The following is a 19,085-nucleotide window of genomic DNA, read 5'->3' as shown; positions in this document are numbered from 1 at the left end:
TATCTTGCCGGTACTTAGCTACGGAGCAGAAACCTGGAGACTTACAAAGAGGGTTCAGCTTAAATTGAGGACGACGCAGCGAGCAATGGAAAGAAAAATGGTAGGTGTAACCTTAAGAGACAAGAAGAGAGCAGAATGGATTAGGGAACAAACGGGGGTTAAGGATATCATAGCTGAAATCAAAAAGAAGAAATGGACATAGGCAGGGCATGTAACGCGTAGACAGGGTAACCGCTGGTCATTAAGGGTAACTGACTGGATTCCCAGAAAAGGAAAGCGGGTTAGGGGGAGACAGAAGATTAGGTGGGCAGATGAGATTAAGAAGTTTGCGGGTATAAATTGGCAGCAGCAAGCACAGGACCGGGTTAACTGGCGGAACATGGGAGAGGCCTTTGTCCTGCAGTGGACGTAGTCAGGCTGATGATGATGAGGATAATATATATATATATATATATATATATATATATATATATATATATATATATATATATATATATATATATATATATATATATATATATATATATATATATATATATATATATAATCACCGGCTTTTGCATTCCTCCCGACGCCACAAGCACGCACTCGAAGCGCTGCTTAAGCCCTCCCCATTAACTTGTCCTAAACTTCAAAGAGGAACAAGCCGCCAGCGGACTACACGGAAAGCTGAAATACAAGAACGGTGGCTCATTTCCCACTTGAGGAAGAGTGGGTGCGGGGGAGGTATTGTTGACAACGATGACATTTCTCATCTACCTCTGCCCTACTCTGTTGAGATGTTGCCCCTTTCTAATTACGCCGTGTCGGTCTTGCTTCTTCTCCTAGATTTTCTATATTTTATTTTATGTTTGTCCTCCCGTTTCGCTGTTTCTTCTTCTTTTTTCTCTCTCTCTCTTTGCTTTCTTTTTTTCCTTTTTTACTTTTCTTTTGACCCCTTCCCTCCTGTCTCGACAGGCTATAAGAGGACAAGGAACATGTGTACATAGTATTATGCCTTGAAAAAGACGGAGTTCTCGTCGAAACGTCGGCACAATAAACAGTTGTTACGTGAAAGCGCTTTAATATATATATATATATATATATATATATATATATATATATATATATATATATATATATATATATATTTATATATATATTTATATATATATATATATATATATATATATATATATATATATATATATATATATATATATATATATATATATATATATATATATATATATATATATATATATATATATAGACGTTGCGAGGAGGGAAGCGCACTGGCTCCGTAGTAACAACGGAAGCAAGAAGGCACGACTAACGAGGAAACACTTTTATTATTATTAATCACATACGTTTCGGCTGGTGGGCCAGCCTTCGTCAGTGTGACCAGTGTGCTTTGTGTCACACTGACGAAGGCTGGCCCACCAGCCGAAACGTATGTGATTAATAAAAGTGTTTCCTCGTTAGTCGTGCCTTTTTGCTTCCGTTATATATATATATATATATGTGTGTGTGTGTGTGTGTGTGTGTGTGTGTGTGTGTGTGTGTGTGTGTGTGTGTGTGTGTGTGTGTGTGTGTGTGTGTGTGTGTGTGTGTGTGTGTGTGTGTGTGTGTGTGTGTGTGTGTGTGTGTGTGTGTGTGTGTGTGTGTGTGTGTGTGTGTGTGTGTGTGTGTGTGTGTGAAGTTTTTTCAATGAGCCAAACGTACCTGGGAAGAGAAGAAACACAACTTAGCGATTGTCTTATTTTATAACCAACGGTTTCGACTGGTGGACCGGTCGAAACCATTGGTAATAATGGTATACAGCCCTTAGGTATACACTTCTTTCCTTATTCATGAACGTGGGCCTCGTACTGGTAGACTTAGTGCCTTTAGGTTGTATACGAGGGGCTATTGGTAAGCTGCCTCCTCGTAACAAGTTCATGTGCTTTGTGACGCCAAAAAGGCTCAAAAAGAGTGTGCAACACTCGCCGACATGGCAACTGGTGGCGCTGACTGACACTCCCAAGTTTCATTCACATATAAACCCTATAAAGTGTCTGGGGGGATAGCTGCTGTGGTAGCTCAGTGGTAGAGCATCAAACGCGTCATTCGAAGGTCGCAGGTTCAGATCGTGCCCACGGCAAAATCTGTTTTCACCAACTTTTCTTCATATTTAGAATACGATTTGGTCTGATATCTTCGCCTATACTTTTCTTGGCATTATTGTCGGTTAGATCTCATTATTATTGTGTAAAAACACGGAAAAAATGAGCCCTTAGGGGTACACTTCTTTCTTTATTCATTAACGAGAGTCAAGTACTGGCCGGTAAGTGTTTGTTTTTACGTATTTCACCCAAAAATATTTGGGCACAGAAGATTACTAGGAATGTAACTTTTTGCGAAATTGTGGCTGATAGTAAGAGCTATCGATGTGGGAGGAGGTAGCTTTCTGTCTGCATATTTTCTATGTGGTACCTACAAAATATGAAGGCATTTATGCATTTTACATGCACGCGACTTGCTGTCATGTGGTTGTTTTTCTTAGAACTCGTTGTGTAGCTAGTTGGAAACTCATCAAGTAGGTACTTAGTGCAACTTCATATTCCTTCGAAAAACACGCTCACATTCACACACACACCTCTACGCAAATTTGAGGTGCGTTTTTCGAGTTAATGCGTGTTTTTCGAGGGAATTCGAAGTTGCGCTAAGTACCTGCAACATGGGTTGTTTTTTCGCTCACTAGAATCGCAAGGGTTAACGTGAGAAAGCCTATATCAGACCGGAGTTGTGGCATCATTTTGTGTGGTTGCACGCATCAGCGCAATTTTGTTTACAATGAATTGTGTTGCTGCACCCTTCCAGGTATGGAATAAGACACCGCGGTTTTTAATAGCGACGCCTGAACTGTCCTAGTTTTGTTACATGTGCACGGAGGCACATTTCACGTGGAAAGAAACTAATTTTGATTTATGTCTTTTGTGCAGTCATGCGAATGTCACTTCAAAGAGGAATATCTCCGCACAACGACAAAATACACAGATTGCGATGGTCGCATCATTGAAGTCAAGATGAAATTGACGCAACTCGCGCACGATGCTGTACCTACAAATTTTCCGCACAATCCTGACTGCCTCTCGGATACTCACCAAGCGAGGCAAGAACCAGGAATGAAGAAAAAACGAAGAGAAGATAAGCTACTTCAGAAAGCTTGAGGAGTCCGCGCTGGCACACAAGAAGGAGTTGGAAGAAAACAAGTTAACATGCCTAAATGACTTAAATTCTTGCCTGCACCTGCTACAAGAAAAAAAGTATTGGTCAGTTCTGAACGCCGACAGCCATGTCATCTTTTCGCACATCGAGGCAACAATAGAAGGAGCTCCGAATCTTATTTCTTTTATAGTCATATCATCGAATATGTCTGTGCGCGTCTTTGCGGGAGGTGCCCACCTTACGTAAGACGAACGGATTGGCGTTCCAGAAGCAGTTCAAGACATGCATGTGCTGGTACAACTTCTGAACGGCGTACAAGAGTACTGTCATAGCAGAGAACTTGGAAAAGATGAAAAAGTGAATAAAGTGTTAGAGCTTCTGGTTTCCCTCCTCGAGGATATTTCTAAAAAAGACCTTCTGGAGGATGAAAGAGTAGAAGCAATAATGTTTCTCAGGGAACAGTGCCAGCTCCTGATGCACTGAAACAAAAGGTATTCAGCTGAAGTGTAAATTTTTTCAACTGTGTTTTACACTATTTCTTTCCATGGTTACAACTTTTTGCGAAGCAGTGGTAACATCGCATTGCCTCACCCTTCGACAATTAAACGTGTATGTGCCGGCCATGATGTGAGTCCTTTGAAGGAACAAAATCAAGAAGGGCTCTTACGGTACATGAAAAGAAGGGCCAGCCTACTGAAGTTGCATGAAAGACATGTCACGTTGATGCTTGATAAAGTACACTTGCAACAATTCTTTGACTACAAGGCAGGCAGGTTAACAGGTGCTTCTGTTAACAGCACTGAAACAGTGAAAACAGCGCACGTCTTCATGGTTCAGAGTTTACTGTGAGCATTTAAAGATGTAGCACACATATTACCAATGTCTAAAATTACTGCTGAAGAACTATTCATAAGGTGCTAAGAGAAGTAATAATTATTCTTGAAGATTGTGGCCTTCGCGAAGTGGCAGTAATAACAAACAATAACTCAATTAACAGAAAGGAAATGTTACTGTTCGCAGAAAGCAACCATTTAGAAATAGTGCATCCTCATCCAGCGGATCCTTAGAAACCTTTATTTCACATTGTTGACACTGTGCATTTGCTAAAATGCGTTCGAAGTAATTGGATTAAGCAGAAAAATTCTGACAAGTGCCTGTATTATCCGCATTTGATTGTTATGATGAAGAGATCAAAAAGCTGGAAGGTGCATCGTTCACAACATTAGGAAAACTGCATGAAGCTGAAGAAAATAGTGTTGTGAAAATTGTTTATGGGCTAACTTACAAGGCTCTGAACTCAATTAACCTAGAGCTACAAAATGTTAAGCTCGCTTTCAAGATATTCAACACCTCCATGTCGTCTCCTTTGAGAATTCAAAATGAAAGTTTGCATTGAGTTCTCGCTGATGGTACAGCAAATTTCATTGATTTAATTGTAAAGTGGTTGAACATTGTGACTGTGAAGACTCCTCATAAAGGCGGCAGGATAAAAAATGTGTGGCAAAAGCTAGTGCGCAATATCAGCTGCGAGCAGCTGCAATATCTGGACAAGATTGTTGGCTGGCTTGATTCCTGGAAGGACAGAAACGTGCAAACAGGCACTCTCACAAAGGAGACTCACACAGCTTTACGGCTAATTACTTATGCCCTGATCGAGGTGTCGAAGTACCGCTTGGAGGAACTTAATTTCAGATACGTTCTCCTCGGTAAATTCGAAACTGACTCGCTTGAGGACCGGTTTGGGAGGTACAGGCGACTACGTGGTTCGCACTATAACGTGTCGATAACACAAGTGTTAGAGGCTGAGGCTAAGATCCGCCTAGAAAACACACTGATTTTGGTAGACGTGCCGGATTCACCCAGCCAGAATGAAAATGAGCATAAGGCTGAGGAGACAATCAGGAAGTACGACATACGCTTGACCAATGCTGAATTAAACAACCTGTCAACCCGCCTGTCATCCCGCCTCTCAACCCTTCTGAGTTAAACAAGCCAGGACATGTAATGGCTGCACTGGTCTACATTGCCGGCTACTGTGCACACGCAGCTCTTAAACGACAACCATGTGATGACTGCCGTGACATACTGACAGTCAGAGAACGAGAGCTAGAAGAAAGTGAATATGTGCTGGTTGGCAGCATCAGTCGAGGTGGATTGAAGTTCCCACAGCCCGCTGTAATTCATGCAGTCCCCTGCGCGAAAGTTGTTTTCGACCGTGTCACTAGTAAAGAACATGAGCTTCTGTTTCATGCTGAAAGTAATCATCGATTGAGTCTACTAAGTGTTCTTATGTATTTGTTGAATGACAACAAAGAACTTGATGCTTGTGCAGCTGGCCAAACTCCAGTTTCAGTAATGAAAAATGTTTTGCTGCTATCCTGCTCAAAACCTACGCTTCTCTGAGAAATGAAACGCTGAGCACAAAGAAAGCGAATGGAACGAAAAGAAAGTTAGTTACTATAAATAATCACGTGTTTTCATGTCTGTGTGTATGTGTTTGTGTGTGTATGTGCGTGCATATTCATTCCCAAAATAAAATTTATTTTTTGTTCTTCAACTATTGTACGTTTGGTATCACTCTCCGAGCTGCTTGGAAATGTGGATAGTGCACAGATTTAAAGAACAGTGATGACAGAATTCTCCATGCTGTAAGAATTATGTTTGGTAAATTCCAATGACCAAGGTGACAAGATATGACAACTCATAAGATATTCCAACCTGTAAACCCAACTACAAAACAAGAAAAAAAGCTTTCAGGTTTGTTCATTACAATAAAAGCGTGTCTTGCGTAGCATTCGGTGACAAGCACCAGCTGTCATGTCCCGCAAACAGATAACAAAAAAGGCAGCGAGAAATACGAGGATGCACTAGAGCTATATGTGCGAATGTACATATGCGGTCTAGACAGAAGGCACCTCTACGGCGGAATCCTCCAAGATATTACCCAGCCTTGCATTAGCCTCTTCATCGTCGCATTGCCTTATTTAACACGAATTAAAGAAAAAGCTCTATTTATAGGTGAAGCGACCACAGTCAAGAAGCGCCGCGTACGAGCCGAGTGTGGTGACGTCACGGAGGAGTGCGCGGGGGTCTTCAGTAGTCTAGGTGGCGTTGTCATGATGCGCTGGCGGCCGTTTCGCTCACTTCGCTTATACTAAATTTGATATTACGCAACATGAATGGATGACGAATGTATATAATACTGGTGCAAACATGATAAACACGAGATGTGTGTCATGTAACAATATGATTACATGCTACGCTCATGATGAGTTCGGGGCCATTTCGCTAGCTTCACGTGTACCAAACACGGTATTGCGCTACGCGAATGGACGACATAGGTAAATGACACAACCAAGCAGGATGATCACGGCATGTGTGTCATGCGACAACATGACTACATGCCACACTGATGATGCGCTCGCAGCCGTTTCGCTATCTTCACATATGCCAAATTTGGAATTACGTGACGCCAATGAATGACTAAGGTATGTCACAGGTGCAAAAATGATAATCATGAGATGCGTGTCATGTGAGAACATGACTACATGCCACAGTGAATGCACCAATAGATTTTGACGTGACGTGGTGCGTGTGCTTGCCGGCGTTCGTTTCGTCGCGTCACCCCGGCGTTGCCACGCTAGGCGCCGGTCCTGCCATACGCGCAGGTGCACGCCACGTTGCGTTGCTTTGACGCATGCGCGTTTCAGCGCGTCTGGTGTCCCTCCGTTACGAAAAGAGGGATACGCAGTGTGGCCTGGGCACGAAATGCAGCATGTCCCTTTTTGCGCTGGTTGCCATGGGACCGCGCTGACGGATGCTGGTCGTGCCTGGCGTCAGACTATATAGTGCTCGCGTTTTGCTTACGTATAACATTACTGTGCCCAGCGTGCGTGTGCGCCAACGTCATATAGAAGTATAATGGGCCTTTCATGATGCAATCGTGGCCGTTTCGCTAACTTCACATATAATAAATTTGTTATCACGTGATGTTCATAGAGGACGAAGGTAAACAACACAAGCCAACATGATAATCATGACACGAAGTCATGTACGACATCAGTTATCTCCACCTCGTAACGTCGTGCTGACTTTAAAGTGACATATCAACATTTCTCATTCGTGCTTCGCATACCATCGATTCCCACTGTACGTGGGATCTGCCAATTTTTTCGTTACAACATACTTGGACGGGATAAAACAACCTCAGCAGAAAAGAATCTTCGTACATATACAAATCAAGACTAGCTTAAAGCCACTCGCACCATGCAGTCGACAGGATTCGAAACCATGACAGCGTTCACAAATTTGTGACCGCGATGAGTGATGGTCAGCACAAACGAACACCGATTGCTCTCGAGCTGCTGCTAAAAAAGCATCAGAACCAATTGAAGCACCTCAGTCTTGCTAGTGAAGAAGATCACAGATGACGAGGGATTTGGAGCTGAGACTACATGCCAATTGTTTTACGCTGGCTGCACTTTAAGCTTCGACTTCGTCCGCAATTAACAGAGAACTGTGGTGCATCCCAACAGTGTCATTAAAGTGGTGTCCCAAACGTGCGTGAGTATTCTGCTACAAGCGCATCTAACGCGGTGACGGTGTGTTATATTGGCTGACAAGAGGCGTTATAGCGTCAAGCCGGAGCCTGGGAAGGACACCATAACTAAATTGTTTCCACTATGGCGTTTCACGTTAAAAAGTTACTGGAACGTTGACTATCTTGTTGAGTGACTGTTGACGAGAGCAGACATGTTTGGCTCCCATGAGTTCGATGAACACATTAAACGAGCGAATGTCATTAGGTGTGAATTACATTCATTGTAGCTGTGTAGCAGCAGCAAAATTGATAATAATGCCTAATGCCATTCGCAGCAAACGACATTACATGGACCGTGTGACAGGTGTATACAATGGGCAGCAGCAGGAAACATCACATGCATTTTACCTGTACCTACAAGACAGAAAAACGAAAATGTAAGAGAAAGAAAACGCGAAAAAACAGGCATTGGCAGAATGAAAACAATTATGAAATTGTATTTCCATGATCTTTATTTCTCAGCAAATGCGGCAGACAAAGTTGTGAGGGATTGAATACTACGAAAACGTAGAGATGTCATTGATAAGAATAAACGTAATACAAAATAATAAGCAAGAACAGTTGCTTCATGTTTCACTATATTGTCACGTGCGTCCCACGAGAAAGACGAAGGCGACAGTGCATCGTGGCGATTATTTTAGCTCTTCGAAAACTTCTATCAAATCAAAACAACGCAGTAATCATGACGAATTCTCCTTCAGTTTGTGCAGCTCTGACAGCTTCAGAGAACTCTCGAATTCTAAGCACATTCAAAACATTAGTACCCCGCAGTTGAGACTTCTGAGGTTACTATGGGTTCCGAGGCACTGTGGATTAAGAATAAATGAATTGGCCGATTCCTCAGCACGAGCCGCTCTTGATGGGCCGGTTGTTTTCAAACTGCCAGATGTTGAATATATTATGGCAATAAGATATCGAAAATCAGCAATCTCCACTGATACGATAGAAAAAGTAACTTCATGGACAGAATATAACCACCTCAAGTTTCCACGGCAACCCCACTGGAGCCAGTCCAGAAAGCTCGAAGTTTTAATTACTAAATTTCGATGTCGCGTTCTCTCCCCCCCCCCCCCTAAACCTGTATCTGCACAGAGCTGGTCAGACGACATCACCCCTCTGTGCATTCTGCGGAGAAATGGAATCACTAGAACATTATTTTTTGTATTGTCGCCGCTACGCTATACTTCGAAAAAGGTTACTAGTTATTTCATTTCTAAAAATAGGCGTTAAATTGACGGTGGAAACGGCGCTAGGCTTTGGTGCCTCAGTATTGGGACATTGCCACAGGGATGCTTTCAATGCCGTTTGCGATTATATTCAGGAAACCAAGCGTATACCTTTGTGATCATCAATCACAAAATTATTTATTACTCCCCAGGGCAAAGTGAAGTAAACGCAGCTGAGTGGTAATCATAACACCTCAAATCTCCAAACTGCTCAAATTGACTTTTCTATTTTTTCTCGTTTACTCTTTTTTTATGTTCATTTACTCTTTTTTATGTTGGTTTCCTCACATTAGGCTTAATATAATACATATCCATTACACATATTTAAAATGATCACAGAAAAAAACTGCACTACACTTTCTTGGCCAATCCCCCTGAGTGGGTATGAGCCATCATCCCAGTGAAACAAACAAACAAACAAACAAACGAACAAACAATACTCGCATTTGCACGCTTTTATGCAGAACGCAACAACGAGAAAGACGAGGAACTCTCTGGGACGCAGTAAATGAACAGACTTGCGAAGAAATGGTGTGGGCCACAGTGCTATTCTGTCAGCGCTACATAAATTCATTCAGGCAACCAGAAGGATACGCTGCTAGTGGTACTTCCAGATATATCCAGTTCTTTCTTCCCCTTCCTCATTCTTGTTAATTTGTTTTATATATATTCTGGTTTAACGTATTCTTCTGCATTTCTTTCACGTTTTTTCAAAGGAACATTATTATTGTTTCTATCTATTTCTCTTTATTGTTTTAGCAAGCGTTATAAAAAATGATCTATCAAGAGGTACAGTGTGGCCAATCCCCCATGTGGGTATGAGCCAAAATCTCCTAGGAGACAAGACAAGACAAGACAAATGGAAACGATAGATCAATTCTTTTTGTTCTGTCGCCGATATTCTCATCAGCGGAAAAGGTACCTGGTAGCTCCACTTGAAAATTGGGATTAGAATTAAATGTGGCAGTAATTTTGTCGTTTTCCAGCATTAAATTCGGTTATATCCACAAGGACGTCTGCTCTGCGGTATTCGAATACATAATTGAAACAAAGAGATTGCCTTGTTATTCTGCCTATAAATATATATATATATATATATATATATATATATATATATATATATATATATATATATATATATATATATATATGTATATATATATATATATATATGTATATATATATATATATATATATATATATATATATATATATATATATATATATATATATACATATATATATATATATATATATATATATATATATAGTTCAGTAGATCCTCTGTGAGCGGTCACAACGTGGTTTATTTCGACGTTTTGGCCTAGAGTCTGGCCTTCATCAGGATTAAAGATACAGTTTGTTGGTGCTCAGCTTTATACAATCTCAAATCAGAGGGCAAGGTAAGAGGAAAAAAGACAGAAAAGAAAAAAAGAAAAAAAGAAAAGAAAAAGAAGAAAAAGAGAACAAGAACAGAAAAATAATATACGGTGGACTCCCCTCGGGCGCCCCCCTTCCACTCTTCCCTCCACTTCCCTCCTCCACTCTTCCCTCCACTTCCCCCTTCATCTCTCTCCCCCTTCTCCCCTTCACCTTTCTGATGTCAGCGGTCTGTGTATGTTTCCTTTCACTAACGCATTCCTCCCGGCCAGACGGCGCTTCCTGGCACTGGCGGTTCGGTGTGGGGCAAAAAAGGCCTTTTTTGGGAAGTTCTAAGCCTTTAACTACTCGCAGTCCCGTAAACAATTCGTTGTAGAAGGAGAGGTGCCGCGTATTGTGGCAGAGGCTGGTAAGCGGGCATTTTAGGAAGTTCTAAGCCTTTAACTACTCGGCGCCCTGTAAAACTTGCGTCGTAAAAAGAGGGGTGACCCGTATTGCGGTAGAGGCTGGTAAGCGGGCGCAATGCGAATTCCTTGGCCGCTTCTGGATTATGCGTGTAGTGGGGGCCTCTCGTCTGTGCACAGGGTTGCTGTTGGGCATGTCATGCATGGCACAATTGAATGGGTAGTAAAATAAAACAGAAAACAGACGACACCTGCACTTAGGAAGAGTAGTTACACTTAGAATTGTTTTGGGTTGTCCAGTGCCCTTCGCAGCTGCAGTGCCATGAACTCAGTTACTATTTTCATTGTTGCCGTTATTGTTTTCTAATGCTTTAATTGCTGCAAGTGTACCAGGATTCTCATTTATTCCTCTATCGAGGGTGTTAAATCGGTGGATAAGGTATGACTCTCGTTGTTCACGTTCTCGATTTGATTTAAATCCCGTCTCTAAGAGCGTTGCTGATAGTTTGTCCAATGCATGGTCGGGAAGATTGAGATGTTTTGATAGAGGTAGACTTGGGGCTGATTTCGTATGGGCTCTGTGATTATTGAAGCGAATACTAAATGATGTTTCTCTTTGTCCAATGTACTGCATACCACACACGTTGCATTCGAGAAGGTATACTACATTAGAGGAATCGCATGTTAGGTTTCCTCTTATGTTAATAGAAAACTTGGATTGCGTGCTGGTTGCTTTGTCTGTTTCTCGCATCGCATTACATACAAGACATCGTGGGTTTAAACAAGGGCGGCATGAAATATTGGGGGGTGATGTGTTAATTTGGGAGTGGACAAGGGTGTCTTTGAGGTTACGTGGTCGTCGGTAAACAACGCCTGGAGCGGATGGCAACGCGCGTTTCAGACGATCACTTTGTTCCAGAATGTTGTAATGTCGTTTAAGGATTTTGTTTACATTGGGGAAGTTTGTGCTGTAAGTCAAGCAGAGGTTTGTTCGTTGTGGGTCTTCTCGTGGTGGTCGCTTCATTAGTAAGTCTTCAAGCTTTAGTTTTCTCGCTTTTTGAACAGCGTCATTGATTACATGTGGGGGGTATTTTTGTTTCTCGAGCATAAGTTTTAGCCTCTGTGAGCTCGTGTCAAAGTCAGCGTCTCTAGGGCAGATTCGCTTAAACCGGTGAGCCCGGCTGTATGGAATACTGTTTTTACAGTGGCGTGGGTGATTGCTTTGGTAATGAAGGTATTGTTGTCGATCCGTTGGTTTGCGATATAGGGTTGTGGAGAGCTTCTTTTCTTCTATCGTTATGGTAACGTCAAGAAAATTTGCGGTAACTTGCGAGTATGTGTGTGTGAAGTGTATGTTCGGATGTACAGCATTGTAAGTGTAGAAAAAGCTGAGAAGTTCGTCCTCGCTGTGGGTCCAAATAACAAAGATGTCGTCTATGTATCTTCTGTATAACATTGGTTTCAAGGAACTTTGTGCAAGAAATTCAGATTCTAGCTTTTCATAAATATGTTGGCATAATTAGGGGCCATTTTGGTGCCCATAGCTGTCCCGCTGATTTGTCGAAAATACTCTTGGTTAAACTCGAATGAATTTAATTCGAGGACCATCCTCGTCAAGGTTGCAATGGCAGAGAAATCTGGAGTGTTAGATTGTGTATGGTTTGTGTACATGTTTTGTAATGAAGCTATGCCGTCATCCTGAGGAATGTTTGTATATAATGAAGAGACATCAAGAGTAACCAAGTACGAGTTCTTCGGCACACAGAGACCTGAAATGTCTCGAAGAAAATGTGTGGTGTCTTTTATGTACGACGCGAGGTTGCATGGAATGTGGCTTATAAGTTTGTCCATGTACCCTGATATGGGTTCAGTTATTGTACCGATGCCTGATATGCTTGGTCGACTTGCGTTACCTTGTTTATGAATTCTTGGGAGGATGTAGAAGCGACATGAACGAGGGTATGCCGCTCGCATTAGTTTGTGGTCAGTGTTGGTTATCTCTTCTGCATCCAACAGTTTCTTTGGTTCTGTTGATACGATACGTTTGTATTCGTCTGTTGGATCACCTGGGAGGCGTTCGTAAAATCTTGAGTCGTCTAGTTGGTGGTATGCTTCTTGTAAGTAGTTGGTTGTATTAAGGACTACCATTGCTCCTCCATTGTCAGCGGGTTTTCTTGTTATGTCTGTCCTAGATGCCAAATTTTTCATACTTTTTTTTCAGATTTTGTTAAGTTTTCTCGGTTTCCTTTCTGTCTGTGCTATTCGTGTCCTATATCTTTCTGTACTGCGGTGATATAAAGGTCCAAGCACTTGTCTCGATTACTGTTCGGTGTCCAATCATTAGATTTACGACGGTGAATTGTTTCGTGGTTAGAAGGCCTGTCCAAGAAATATTCGCGCAACCTTAAGCTTCGAGCGAAGTTGTCAAGGTCTCGGAGCAAGTGGAGTTCATCGAAAAATTTTGTGGTCGGGCAGAAGCTTAGTCCCTTAGATAGCAGTTTTTCTTCGTCAGGTGACAAGCTCGTGTCCGATAAGTTTACAACAACAGTGCCACAGGGTCTACAACCACAGTGTCGATAAGTTTACAACCACAGTGTCACAATCTCAAATAAGAGGGCAAGGAAAGAAGAAAAAAGACAGACTTTTTTCCTCTTTCCTTGCCCTCTGATTTGAGAACGTATAAAGCTGAGCACCAAGAAACTGTATCTTTAATCCTGTTGAAGGCCAGATTCGAAGCCGAAACGTCGAAATAAACCACGTTCTGACCGCTCACGGAGGATCTACTGGACTATATGCAACGCTACAGCCACTCAACCACCATGCCTGCCTACAAAAGACTGGCCACAGGTGCACCGCCAGTCGAGCAGGTGTCACGGAAGTTCCCTAAACATGCACCAACATCAGCCATCATCTGAAACTCGCAAACAAGGTATTTACATCGGCAATTCAACCCGCATGAGAAGCAGACACCTGCAATCATTTCCATCCGCGGAGCCTCCACATTCGACATCGAGAAAGAGCTTGCTTGCATACCACAATCTGTGACCATGCTCGTTTTTCACGTCGGTACGAGCAAGCTGGCGTCGTACGGACTAGAGGAATCGCTACGCCGCCTTCGTCGCCTAGTGAACAACACGCTTCGGACACGCCAGGAACTCGAAAGGCTCGTTGTTTCATGCGTGCTTCCCCGTTACCTCAACCTACACCTGGAACGATCGAACGAACAATTCGTGCACCGCTTCTACCGGGACGCTCGTCAATTCAACAAGACAGTCAAGGCCTACTGCCAAAGACCCAGCGAGGTGTCATACATCGACTACCAATTCGAGCAGTTGCCACCAAGACGCTTTTTTGCTGCGGATGGGCTTCATCAGAGTTTTATGGGTGTCGCTTTGATTGCCGAAACCCTCAAGAAAGCACTCGGTCGCGGAGACTTCGAATCTACCACGGGGTGGTCGACTCAACCAGCAGCTCCCGTGAAAATAAGTTCAACACAACAAGACCCCCACGAGAAGACTTCTGCATATCAACATACACCAGGAGCCCCACACCCACCCAACATCACAGATGAGTTCCCGACGATCAGCGAAACTGTGACTCCCGTGAGTCACAAGCACCCCCTCACCATCATCAACAGCGCACCACTACTAGGGGGGAAGTCTGCTGAACAGCCAACACGCATCCCTCCATTGCGGATGTCGAGACCAAAAGCACTACACGAGAGCACCACTACACCACTCCTCAAAGGGAAGCCTGCCGAACTACGAAACCGCGTCCCCCTATTGCAGACCCCGGAACTGCCAACGAACACGTTCGCCGGGAGCCCAACGCCGAAATCCTCCCTAAAACGACGAAGGCCTGCCGGACATAACTACAACCTGCGCACCTCATCAGTGTCATCCCCGCACCCAAAAGAAGATTGACTTCTGAATTGTAAGTCCAGCTCATCGCTTCCCAGTTGCAGTGCCACTTTCCTTAAAGTACGAAAACTTGCTGACAAAGAATTAGACATGAAGGGCATAAATCAACATCGCAAGTGTACCTTCGTGCTAGAATAGCCCCCAAGGGTATGACACTCTCCCTCACACCAGCCGCTACAAATCTAGATGAACACGACCAAATAACATGGAAAAACGTCCTCCTTGAGGCATCTCTTAAATTAACAGAAATCGCTCTTAATCACAGTGATAAGCAGGTAAAAAAACTGGTCGCTATGACCAACACCATTGTCCACCACAACACTTTATCGAACGAAGAAATCACGTGATTAACAGAATTTGAACAGAATAATCTACCAAGCCATCATGACCACAAAAATTCATAAACTCAAAAAAGACCATGTGCCCAAATCCGCGTTCCCTGACATAGTTCCTTATCACTACAACACCACCACCCAGAAAATCACTAATGGTACAAACGAGCACCCATCTAGGAACACACCCTGTGACACTGTGGTTGTAAACTTATCGGACACGAGCTTGTCACCTGACGAAGAAAAACTGCTATCTAAGGGACTAAGCTTCTGCCCGACCACAAAGTTTTTCGATGAATTCCACTTGCTCCGAGACCTCGACAACTTCGCTCGAAGCTTAAGGTTGCGCGAATATTTCTTGGACAGGCCTTCTAACCACGAAACAATTCACCGTCGTAAATCAAATGATTGGACACCGAACAGTAATCGAGACAAGTGCTTGGACCTTTATATCACCGCAGTACAGAAAGATATAGTACACGAATACCACAGACAGAAAGGAAACCGAGAAAACTTGACAAAATCTGAAAAAATAAGTATGAAAAATTTGGCATCTAGGACAGACATAACACTAAAACCCGCTGACAAAGGAGGAGCAATTGTAGTCCTTAATACAACCAACTACTTTCAAGAAGCATACCACTAACAAGACGACTCAAGATTTTACGAACGCCTCCCAGGTGATCCGACAGACGAATACAAACGTATCGTATCAACAGAACTAAAGAAACTGTTGGATGCAGAAAAGGTAACCAACACTGACCACAAACTGATGCGAGCAGCATACCTTCGTCCAGGTCGCTTCTAAATCCTCCCAAAAATTCATAAATCCGGTAACCAGGTCGGCCAATCATATCAGGCATCGGTACAATAACTGAACCCATATCAAGGTAGGTGGACAAACTAATAAGCCACATTGTATGCACCCTCGCGTCGTACATAAAGGACACCACACATTTTCTTCGAGACATTTCAGGTCTCTGTGTGCCGAAGAACTCGTACTTGGTTACTCTTGATGTCTCTTCATTTTATACAAATATTCCTCACGATGACGGCATAGCTGCATTACAAAACATGTACAGAAACCATAGACAATCTAACACCCCAGATTTCTCTGCCATTGCAACTTTGACGAGGATGGTCCTCAAATTAAATTCATTCGAGTTTAACCAAGAGTATTTTCGACAAATCAGCAAGACAGCTATGGGCACCAAAATGGCCCCTAATAATGCCAACATATTTATGGGAAAGCTAGAATCTGAATTTCTTGCACAAAGTTCCTTGAAACCAATGTTATACAGAAGATACATAGACGACATCTTTCTTCTTTAGACCCACAGCAAGGACGAACTTCTCAGCTTTCTCGACACTTACAATGCAGTACATCTGAACATACACTTCACACACACATACTCGCAAGTTACCGTAAATTTTCTTGATGTTACCATAACGATAGAAGAAGAGAAGCTCTCTACAACCCTATATCGCAAACCAACGGATCGAAAACAATACCTCCATTACCAAAGTGATCCCCCACGCCACTGTAAAAACAGTATTCCATACAGCCAGGCTCACCGGTTTGAGCGAATCTGCTCTAGAGACCCTGACTTTGACACGAGCTCACAGAGGCTAAAACATGCTCGAGAAACAAAAATACCCCCACATGTAAATAATGACGCTGTTAAAAGCGTGAAATTTAATGCGTGAAGACTTACTTATGAAGCTACCACCACGAGAAGACCCACAACGAACAAATCTCTGCTTGACTTACAGCACAAACTTCCCCAATGTACACAAAATCCTTAAACGACACAACAACATTTTGGAACAAAGTGAACGTCTGAACCGCGCATTCCCATCCGCTCCAGGCGGCGTTTACCGACGACCACGTAACGTCAAAGACAACCTTGTCCACTCCCAAATTAACACATCACCCCCCGATAATTCTTGCCGCCCTTGTTTAAAGCCACGATGTCTTGGTTGTAAGGCGATGCGAGAAACAGACAAAGCAACCAGCACGCAATCCAAGTTTTCGATTAACATACGAGGAAACCTAACATGCGATTCCTCTAATGTGGTATACCTACCCGAACAACGTGTGTGGTATGCAGTACATCGGACGAACAGAAACACCGTTTAGGGTTCGCTTCAATAATCACAGAGCCCATGCGAAATCAGCCCCAAGTCTACCTCTATCAAAACATCTCAATCTTCCCGACCATGCATTCGACAAACTATCAGTAACGCTCTTAGAGTCAGGATTTAAATCAAATCGAGAACGTGAACAACGAGAGTCATACCTTATCCACCGATTTAACACCCTCGATAGAGGAATAAATGAGAATCCTGGTACACTTGCAGCAATTAAAGCATTAGAAAACAATAACGGCAACAATGAAAATGGTAACTGAGTTCACGGCACTGCAGCTGCGAAGGGCACTGGACAACCCAAAAGAATTCCAAGTGTAACTACTCTTCCTAAGTGCAGCTGTCGTCTGTTTTCTGCTTAATTTTACTACCCAATCAATTGTGCCGTGCATGACATGCCCAACAGCAACCCTGTGCACAACCGGGAGGCCCCCACTACACGCGTAATCCAGAATCGGCCAAGGAATTCGCATTGCGCCCGCTTACCAGCCTCTACCGCAATACGGGGCACCCCTTTTTTACGACGAAATGTTGACAGGGCGCCGAGTAGTTAAAGGCTTAGAAGTTCATAAAATGCCCGCTTACCAGCCTCTGCCACAATACGCGGCACCCCTCCTTCTACGACGAATTGTTTAAAAAGGCTTAGAATTTTCTAAAAAGCTATTTTTTGCCCCACACCTTACCGCCAGTGCCAGGAAGCGCCGTCTGGCCGGGAGGAATGCGTTAGTGAAAGGAAACATACACAGACCGCTGACATCAGAAAGGTGAAGGAGAGAAAGGGGAGAGAGATGAAGGGGGAGGTGGAGGGAAGAGTGGAGGAAAGAGTGGAAGGGGGGCGCCCAAGGGGAGTCCACCGTATATTATTTTTCTCTTCTTATTCTCTTTTTCTTCTTTTTCCTTTTCTTTTTTTCATTTCTGTCTTTTTTCCTCTTTCCTTGCCCTCTGATTTGAGATTGTATAAAGCTGAGCACCAACAAACTGTAACTTTAATCCTGATGAAGGCCAGACTCTAGGCCGAAACGTCGAAATAAACCAAGTTGTGACCGCTCACGGAGGACCTACTGGAATATATGCCACTCAACCACCATGCCTGCCTACATATATATATATATTGTACAGAAGCCGCCGAACACTGAAGTGGGTCGAACTCTTATGTGCTTTCTAGTGGGTCTGCCCAAAGAGAACGCCGCTCGCGCGGAGACCCCGTGTTTTGGCCGTTACTGTCGTCATTGTGTAGACTCGCTGTGTGCCGGCTAATAAACGCCATAACAAATTGGTGGAGAGTGCTACGATCCCCTTCAATGCCCTTGGAACTACGCTCACGTACGCTGCAATCTACCATGTCCCACGACGCCTCTCAGCAAACGCCTCCTCCCATGCCACCCCCATGTCCCGGTGTCCCCAGGATCCGCGATCCACCCATCTTCACGGGCGCCGATGGCACTGACGTGGAGGACTGGCTCGCCATTTACGAGCGCGTGAGCGTCCCCAACAAATGGGACGAGGACGGCAAGTTGACAAACTTGGTGTTCTACCTTGCGGGCGTTGCAAGTTTGTGGTACACCAACCACGCGTCCGAGTTTGCAACCTGGTCCGGTTTCAAGACTGCTATCACCAACGTTTTTGGCCGCCCTGCCGTTCGCAAGCTGCAAGCCGAGCAGCGCTTACGCGAACGCGCTCAGCAGGCCGGTGAGTCATTCACCAGTTACATTGAAGATGTCCTGGACTTGTGCAAGAAGTCGAACGACAGCATGTCCGAATCAGACAAGATCCGGAACGTCATGAAGGGCATTGACGATGATGCCTTCACGATGCTGCTTGCCAAAAACCCAGGCACAGTAGCTGAGGTCATCACGCTGTGCCAGAGCTACGAGGAGCTCCGCCGG

The sequence above is a fragment of the Rhipicephalus microplus genome, unplaced genomic scaffold (genome assembly GCF_043290135.1).
Source record: "Rhipicephalus microplus isolate Deutch F79 unplaced genomic scaffold, USDA_Rmic scaffold_16, whole genome shotgun sequence".
Taxonomy (NCBI): Eukaryota; Metazoa; Arthropoda; class Arachnida; order Ixodida; family Ixodidae; genus Rhipicephalus; species Rhipicephalus microplus.
The sequence above is the reverse complement of the archived record's forward strand: the minus strand, read 5'-3'. Positions refer to the sequence as shown.